Genomic DNA, 9,381 nt, shown 5'->3' with positions numbered 1-9,381 from the left:
CGCCTACATCCCTTTTATTTGACAACAGGAGGGCCTGTGTGCAATTCGAAGTTGAGCCTCTGCAGTCATTCGTTCTCGGGGGTAAGCACACAGAACAGGAAATAATCACTTTTGAATCAGGGACAATTCTGCAACGTCTCGCGGTGATGTGGATTAGACACAAAGAATCACATCGGAGCACAAACGTTGCTAATCCCTTTACAAGTACGTCACAGCTAAAGTGTTCGAAGGTCACGGAGAGTCTGGGTCTGTAGGACATATGACATCTTGTTCCTAGGGCAAGTGGGAGATGATACTGTGGGAATAATGCTCCTAGTTTTTTGTATATTGTACATTTTATATTGTATTGTACATTAGTCTCCTGAGTCATTAGGACAAGTGGGAGATTAATTGGAATTGAATATCCTAATTCTCCCAGAGTTTCGTTGTTTGTAAAAGATACACATTGTTTAATGAATAAAAATAAAGTGTTATTTAATTTTGCATTTTTACTCATATTCAATAAACAAAAGCTCCTTGGTTTATCTTATGTGAACTGAAGCATGTATATGTGATATATAAGTGGATCATGCCTTAGTGATAACCTAAATAGGTATGTAGCATAAAGATTAAGGTGGATACCTGATCCTGGTGACACTACTGGATACGACCCGCTTTGTAGAGGTTTGCAAGTGTGGTAAACTATAAAGATGGTAGATCCTGACCATTCTTGTGGAGACGTGTGAGCGTAGGTGTCCTATATTAAAGAGTTTGTTTAAGAACCTAAGACCACGAGATGACTAGACTCTGTATATAATGTCGTTGATTACTAGAGACTTACATACTCACCTAAATGACCATAGTGTACACACCTCAATCCTTAGTGTTGTTTGGGAATTCCTGCCTTTGAGGGCGTCCCTTTGATTAGTATGGGTGAGAGTAGCCAGATTGCCAACTCAACATGGCCTGACCTTTTTTGGGGACTTGTTTTGATCTAGGAGCTGGAACTCAATTCTAACAAGATGGAATTCCATCTCTTTCCTGAAGCAGGGATAAGTAGAGAGATTGCTCCCTTAAGGCTAATTTCGGGGCTTTGAACATAGTGGCCACAATCTCTTTTGGAAGGAACCCTCATTCATAGTATAACTATTATTTATGTTCATTAGAGGATACAATGGTACTTAAGGGAGACAGATGTAACTACAGGGGCATTAACGGTTATTGGCCCAGCTGTACTTACGAGCGATCTGTGAACAAGTTGCCACACCTGTTGTTGTGTTATAGATGTACAATATATCTGTCGTAAGAAGAGTTCAGCTATCGGTCTTTACTGGAGTGCCTATAGTTAAGGGATGATGGATCCCCGTGACTAAAGAGTTTAGTCAGTTATTCACGTACCGTTGAATGCTTCGAGCTACAGGCCCATAAAGTCCCCCTTGGTAGCTTAATGGATTTAGTTGAGGATCAGTTTTCTTGGTATTGATTTGAAAATTAATATTAACAAGAGATATTTTGATTATATATGATATAAATCGGGTATGATGTATGAGATACATCTAGTGGAGGATTGATGTAAATGAGATTTAACATTAATACCATGGAGTAGAAAAAGAACTATGGTTTATATGTTTCATGAGATGAAATATTAAAACTATAGGTTATAAATATAGTATGATAAGTTGATTATCATTTATATTTATAAATAATATTAATTATTGGATATTAATTCTTTTTCTTTAATAACCAATTGAGTGGTGGTTATTGGATTCATGGTAACGTGAGATAAAAGGAAAATGTGTTTTCTAATTTTAGTAACTGTTGAAAAGTTTTTCAGAAAATGTTTTTGAGATTTCTCTCTCTCGCAAAAAAAAAGGATTCTACGGAGTTGTCAAGTAAAACAGATTTACTAAACGATAGCTTGGATGAGCTAAACGATCATGCAGTGGCGAGCTAAACGATCGTATAGTGTTTGTAGGCGACAGACACGAGCTAAAACGATGAGCTAAACTATCACATAGCTTTTGCTAGAACGATCGCATAGCTTTAGCTAAACGATTGAGCATCGAACTATACGATTAGGTCTCCGCCATCTCCCACTTGCCCAGTCGTGTACACGATCAGTGTTTCCCCCTTCGTCTGCCTCATTCTAAGTCCGAACAGAGCCCACCCTCTGGAATTCCTCACACCGAGAATACCAAAGTGAGCCTTGTTGGTGGTGTCATACTCAACTCGACACCGTTGAGGTTTGGTGGAGGCCATTCATTTGTTGCTGAGGGAGTTCGTGACCGAGGCGATCGTTGAGGACGAGCGCGAAAGTGTTCATGCTGTGTTATGATCGTGTAAGATGAGCATTCGAGGTTGCTGTTGTTCGATTGGTCATTGCGCAAAGGAGCGTGGAGGCGCATCTTCAAATGTTTCGTAGAGTATTCTCTTTTGTTCATTTGAGTTTTCATGTGTACATTTCTGTACTATATGTATAACCCACTTGGTTTCTGTACGACTGTAAATGTATTGTTCCATTCAAGATTGTAATTTGGAATTATCTTATTTTACCCGGCTCTGGAAATCTCGACAATTATTTTTATTATTAATTATTTTTGTTTTTTGCAGGATTTTACTCTTGGAACCTACTGGAGTGTTTCATACTCATTATGACAACTTGCTGTGTTGGAATATCAATTTTCGATAGAACATTTTCTAGTTGGTATATGTGACTTAGTTACTTTCTTTGTATCTATAAAGGTATCTGGTAATTGATTTGCTATATTTTGAAAAATGAATTATTTTCTGAACTTGAAGTTCATATTGAATCTGTAAGGGAATCTAAATGAGACAAATAACAATCTATTTCAAGTAATTTTTTTTCAACTTATGAATTCCTCTTCCTAATTTTGGAAAATTTTGTCTCATTAAATGGAAATTCAGAAAATCGTACAATAATATATCACTCGTTAAGGGTTCAAGATATTTAATAATTGATGGGGAAAATCATATCCAACATATATTCCTATCCATTTGAATACTTATCTTAGTGCGTTGTGGTGGAGCAATTATAACATATATTGCAACATCCACAAATTCTCAGATGGGAAATATTATGCTCATGACCATAAGCTAAATTGTAATCGCGAGTACTGATGATAACCTACAGGCTAATGTTGTACAACTGACACTGCATGCAAATAGACATGTTCCCTATATAAATTGTAGGAAGCTTAGCTTTCATAAGTAATGACATAGCGATTAATTGCAAACGTTATATAAATGATTCTGCTAAACCATTTTTTTAATATGAACATAAGCTACAGGATTTCAATATTTATCTCAATTGACATATCAATAATTATCAAAAGTTTGGGATGTAAATTCACTAGCATTATCAAGATAAATGGTCTTAATTGTATATCAGGAATTCTGCTCTTAACTTAATTTATTTTAGCGAGTAATCTTAACAAACAAATGCAAGATTTCGACTTGATAATAAGCACACATGTGACCATCTACTGAATGCATCTATTAATACCATAAGATACTTAAATGGTCCATTTTGTGGGCTAATAGGTCCACATAGATCACCAAATAATTTGTTCAAAAATGTAGGTGATTCCAAAAATGTAGGTGATTCAATTCCAACTTTAGCTAGTGATGGTCTAATTATCAATTTTTCTTTAAGAGCAAGCATCACATGAAAATTCATTAGATTGAAGAATCTTCTAGCTCTTTAATGCAATATCCATGTGAGTTTTCAATGATTTTTCTCATAAATATATACTCTGATGACCTAATCGGTCATGCCAAATTGTAAATATGTTTGGATTCATGACCTTTATGTTCATTGTTGCATATGTTTCAATATTTCATATATGAGTATATTAAATCCAGAAGAATAACTGGCAACTTTTCCTATATATGTTTTTCATTTGAGAAGAGATAATATATAGATATTCTATATTATTCTTACTACCAGTCTCAATATAATAACCATGCAACGTATATCTTTAAAACTTAGAAGATTTCTCTTTGATTGACTAAAGAACAATGCTATTATAATTATAAATTTTGTTTCTCTAGGTAAAAAATACTATTTGCTTTTACAAAATCTTTCAATCAGATTTGTAAAACCTGATATTGTATTTAATTTTGCTTCCAGTATTTGTGACTTTGAAAAAGTATTTTTTATTTGTAATTTGTATTTATGTGTATAGTTGCACTGTTTGTCAGACAGATTTTCTTTGCTCATTTTTTAATCACCCAACATATGAAAATGATCCAGATTTCTCATTAAAAAGAAGTAATTACAATAAGAAATCCCAAGATTTTTTTTTTTTTTAAAGAATAGGTAAGAATCCCAAGATTTGGAATCTACAAAAGTTAACATTTACTAAAAATAAAGAAATAAAACATAAAGATGGATAAAAAAACAACATCAAAGTCTAGATATTTTCAAAGTCAAAAGAAAACATTTGATGTTGCATCAACCGTGTTGATCTTCTCTTCAAGAGATTCAAGGAAATTTGCCGCATCCAAAATTTGTCATATAGGATGAGTCAAATATATCATTATCCTGGTATGCAAAATTTTCACATTTTTTCCTTTTTCCTTCGAGGAAGCTTGATACAGATCAATTAAGTATTTTTGATATACGACAAATACATGACCAATGCCTAGTTATACACACATTAGAAGCATTTTTGTTCATCACCTTTGGAAATTCCTATCTTGTGGAACTTTTCCTTTATGATCAATCACTTTCGTGGGTTCTCTTGAAATTTAGATGAATTATAACATCCACCATGAAAATAAAAATTATTTCTTCCCTCTATGTCGCTTCGAGGAATGGTGTAGTTTCGATTAGTCGAGATTCATGTATTTTATCAATAACTCATTATTTTGTTCGACCACAAGAAGACATGAAAATTAGTTCGAATATTGTTTAAAACTCTCTCTCGATATTGCTGTTGCAGGAGCATATTCGAGACATAAAAATGTAGAAAATGTTTTACAACATATAAACATAATTTCCTCTTACATAAAAAAAATTTGAACTTATTTTAAATAATTGGGAATTTTTAATTACTTATTTATTTAAAATCTTGTGGCCTCAAATGCATCACTCTTAACGAGCTTTAGGAAGAATAACTATTTTTTCATGATCATATCTCTCTTTCAAATTTTTTTTTCACAAGATACGAGGATCTTTTTTTGTAACGATACTCCATTTCCAATCCCTCGTGGAGATGATAACAAAGGAAAATTAAGGTTTTTGTTTTGTCTTGACATGGATATTGTATTTCTTTTTTGATTGTTTCCCCAAGGTTCATAATATCCAGGTGGATTTTCGGCATCGGGCACCCATGACAAATAATTATTGTCATTAATATCAAGGACTCAAAATTCTAATTTCGTAAGGTTTGGTCATTGCCAACATTATCACAAAATATTGTATTTATATTAGAAATTTAATATGGCATAAATATGCAAAGATAACATTTTTATTTATTAATTATAATAATAAAGAGGAAAAAAACGACATACATCTAAGACTTTATCTTTTAGCAGGGGAACCATTAGCAGGTGCCTGATAAACGTGTTGTAAAATTGAGAAGCACAAAGACGCACAATAAGAACATGGATATGGAGAAATAGAATATGAAATAATAATATATAAATAAAATAGAGAAAAATATGAATAGAGAAAATTCTCCAAAGTCTTCTACTTTCTTCAAATTTCTTTAGGATTTCACCAATATATAAGTGTTTTTCAAGCTCCATCAAATGCCTCTCTTTATATAGGCAAAAATGACAATTGCCTCTCTTTATATAGGGAAAATGACAATTGCCTCTCTTTATATATAGGCAAAATGACAAGTAGAAAGTGGTTTATTTGGACACTAGGAAGGAATATTTACAAGACACATAACAATATAATAGTGAATAATAGAGGGAGTGACATTTGACTTTTAACGCAAAAGAATGGATATCTATTTTACACATGATTTGTGATATTTTATAATAGAAACAAAATAATATTAACGATTTTTTTAGAAAATAAAATGAAAGATTAATTTTTACCAAAATTGGTAATTTTAGAGCAAAATAATTCAAAATTTTGAAAGACATTTATAAAATACAAGGTAAAGAGAGAACCTTTTTGTCGATATGTCAGATAATTTCACTCGATATATCCACATTCTCATAAGTTCGACATTAACTTGAAAGAGTGAAATTAATATTTCTATCTAGATCATTAAAAATATTCACAGTATATATAATAAAAAATAAGTAACAAAATGTCGCTAATGTAAATATAATATAAATAATAAATAATGTTAACTTGGTAAAACTCTTGAATTTTTATTCATTAATTATTATATATTTTAAAATTTTTGTTTTTTATATTTTTTTCTAAAAATAAACTATCGACATCGTCATTGTCTTAAAATCAAGCCCTCAATATTTTTATAGATGTCGGCATTTTAAATCTGTGTTAGAATTATTTTCTTAAAAATTGAAGGAAAAAACTTGTAGTACAATGGAGGATATAGGATTATAAAGGTTAGATGTGATAATATTTAAAAAAATAAAAGGCAAATATCAATTTTGTACTTTTGAACATTAGGGATTCTATCAATTTAACCTTAAATTAATAAGTGTATCAATTTAAATTCTGAACTTTCATAAGTATATCATTTAAACTTTAAATTTTTACGAGTGTATCTTAATAAAATATAATGGAGGGTTTTAAATTGATATATTTATAAAACTTAAAAAATTTAAATTAATTTACTTGTGAAACGTTCAAGGTTTAAATTAATACAATTAATTAGTTTGAGGTTTAAATAGATATACATTTTCAGGTTTAAATTGATACAATTTTTAGTTTTAAATTTTAATTAATACAATCCAAAATTCAAGGATATAAATTGAAATTTGTCAGAAAAATTATAATATAGAAAAGGAGAAAAAAAAAGAATTGCAAATACAATTACTAATTAAAAATAGAAAAGAGGAGAAGAGAAATATAAGTTTTCAATATAATATAAATACAGATTTAATATTTTACCAAAAACAAAAAAAATAAAAAATATATACATAAATAAAAGGGAGAAACAAAAGAATTGCAAATACAATTACTAATTAAAATAGAAAAGAGAGAAATATAAGTTTTCAACATAATATAATTACAGATTTAATATTTTAACGAAAAAGAGCGTCGCCTGAGAGATTCGAAACTCTCGCGGGGAAACCCCATGTACTTAGCAGGCACACGCTTAACCACTCGGCCAAGGCGACAATTGATGCTTAATAATTGCAGCTTAGTTTATAATTTCTATAAACTTAAGTTATTATTATTATTTTTTTGGTCATTTTTCTTTATTTCAGGATTAAATTTCTAGGTTTTTTTTCCTTCTACAATTTTTCGTAGGCTATTTTCTTAACATAGAATAACGGTTTTAAATTAATATCTTAGATATTTTACTCCAATTTCTATTTAGTCTCTAAATTTTAAAAATATTACACATTGATGGTTTAAATCTTGAATTTTATTTCAATTTAGTTCCTCCAAAATGTTACAATTTACTCTTGAGATTTGAGTTTTGTTTCAATTTGGACTCTGGATTTCAAGATTTTACATTTTTAATCTCAATTTTTCATTAAATACTCACTTTCAATCATTAATGTCAATTTCTATTTATTAATTAAAAATAATTATGATAAAAATTAAACTTAATTTTAAAATTGATAAAATCAATTAATTTAAATTAATTATAATTTTTTTAACTAATTTTTAAAATTATTAATATAATTACTTAAAGATTGAAAAATGAGTATTTAGTGAAAAATCAAGTTTAAAAATATAAATCTTGAAACATAGGGACACATTAAAGTAAAACTCAAATGACAAGATGTAAAATTTTAGCATTTTTAAAATTTAGGGACTAAATTAAAATCAAATCCAATTTAAAGATTAAATGTATAACATTTTGAAATTTAAAGACTAAATAAAAATGGACCTAAAATCTTGGGACAAACAATATTTTTTTCTATATTTTTTCTCCTTTTGTAAAGTTTTGATCGCAGTTGTCCATTTTCAGCGGTCAATATAATTACTGTAGCTTTATTTGGTCACCGAGACTTAAGAGCAAACTCTAAAATTGGGGTTAGTTTGATTTGTAGGATTGTTTTTTTATTTTATTAGGTAAAATGGGAGTTTTGAAATTATTTATGAGAAAATGGTTGTTTTTTTGTCTTTATCAAAATGCATTTCTTGAAGAGAACAAATTTGAAAAATATTTTATTCTTTTTTTTTTTACCACCTTGAATGTGTCCTTCTAATTAGAAAAAAAAAGTACGAACGCATCTCTTTGGAAAGACGCATTCAGTATTCATAAAAAAATCTATTTTTTATTTTTTTTTTTCTTTTAAAGCACCCCCTAAAATAAACCATCTCATTTTCTTTTGTTTTTTATAGTGATAATAAATTAGTAATTTTAACCAATAATAAACAATGGGAATAAGTTTATTTTTGATTAAGAAATTTCTATGATTATTTGATATACAAAATATTAATTTTAATAATATTCAATTTGGTTTTATTCCAAATCAATTATTATACCTAAAATCAACTATCTCATTAATCTCATTTTTATTTAAATGGTAATATTAACTAATTTTTTAAATATCAAACAATCAATGTTACTTTGAGATTAAGAAATTTCAATTAGTTTAATTCCAAATCAATGTTTTTTGTTGAATAGTTGTTAAAAACTGTATGCAGAAATATAGATATTAAGTTTTGACTTATTGTAAATAAATAATTCAGGTTCTTTAGGATGTGTTGTAGATTGAAAGTGCATTTTCTTTGTTTGGAATTTGATTAATAAATGGTTATAGTGTACAATTTCTTTATTCTTGAAACTCAGAAGAGTCCTCTATTACGCCTAGATCGATCATCTTGAGTTACATAATGTCCAGATCAACAACACTCCTTAACATTTGAATATTGGCCCTCCACTATAAGTGTTACCACTTACCACGATGTTCTGTATGTCACATACTGGTCATGGACATCTGGGCGGACATGTGAAAGTTTGTTCCTTCTTTCCATACTTAGTGTACTAGAGGTATATTGGAAAGAATTCAATTGTTGAGGGGAGTATGGCATATGAAAGTAATGTGTAAAAGTGATCGAGTGGGGTTGTTGGAATACTCATCTCTGAATATTTAGATCGAATATCGTTTACTCGACTATAATAGACGTAAGTCTAACGCAAGGCCCTTAGACCAACTAATGCATTTTTGGTAACTGCCTGAAAAAATAAAATGAAAATACCAAGTTAAATGACTTTAAAAGTTTATTTTTTATGCAAATAAGCAATAAATTAACAATCCTAGTAAACA

General features: G+C 29.6%; 1 non-coding gene across 1 annotated transcript; it reads right to left on the bottom strand.

Annotated features, from left to right (window-relative positions):
* Positions 1 to 7,190: 7,190 nt before the first annotated feature.
* On the bottom strand, positions 7,191 to 7,272 carry TRNAS-GCU. Its single transcript has one exon. It is a non-coding gene; the product is annotated as a tRNA-Ser (tRNA).
* Positions 7,273 to 9,381: the final 2,109 nt, after the last annotated feature.

The sequence above is a fragment of the Benincasa hispida genome, chromosome 11 (genome assembly GCF_009727055.1).
Source record: "Benincasa hispida cultivar B227 chromosome 11, ASM972705v1, whole genome shotgun sequence".
Classification (NCBI taxonomy): Eukaryota; Viridiplantae; Streptophyta; class Magnoliopsida; order Cucurbitales; family Cucurbitaceae; genus Benincasa; species Benincasa hispida.
Note: the sequence above shows the minus strand (reverse complement) of the source record. Positions and strands in the feature narration are given on the sequence as shown.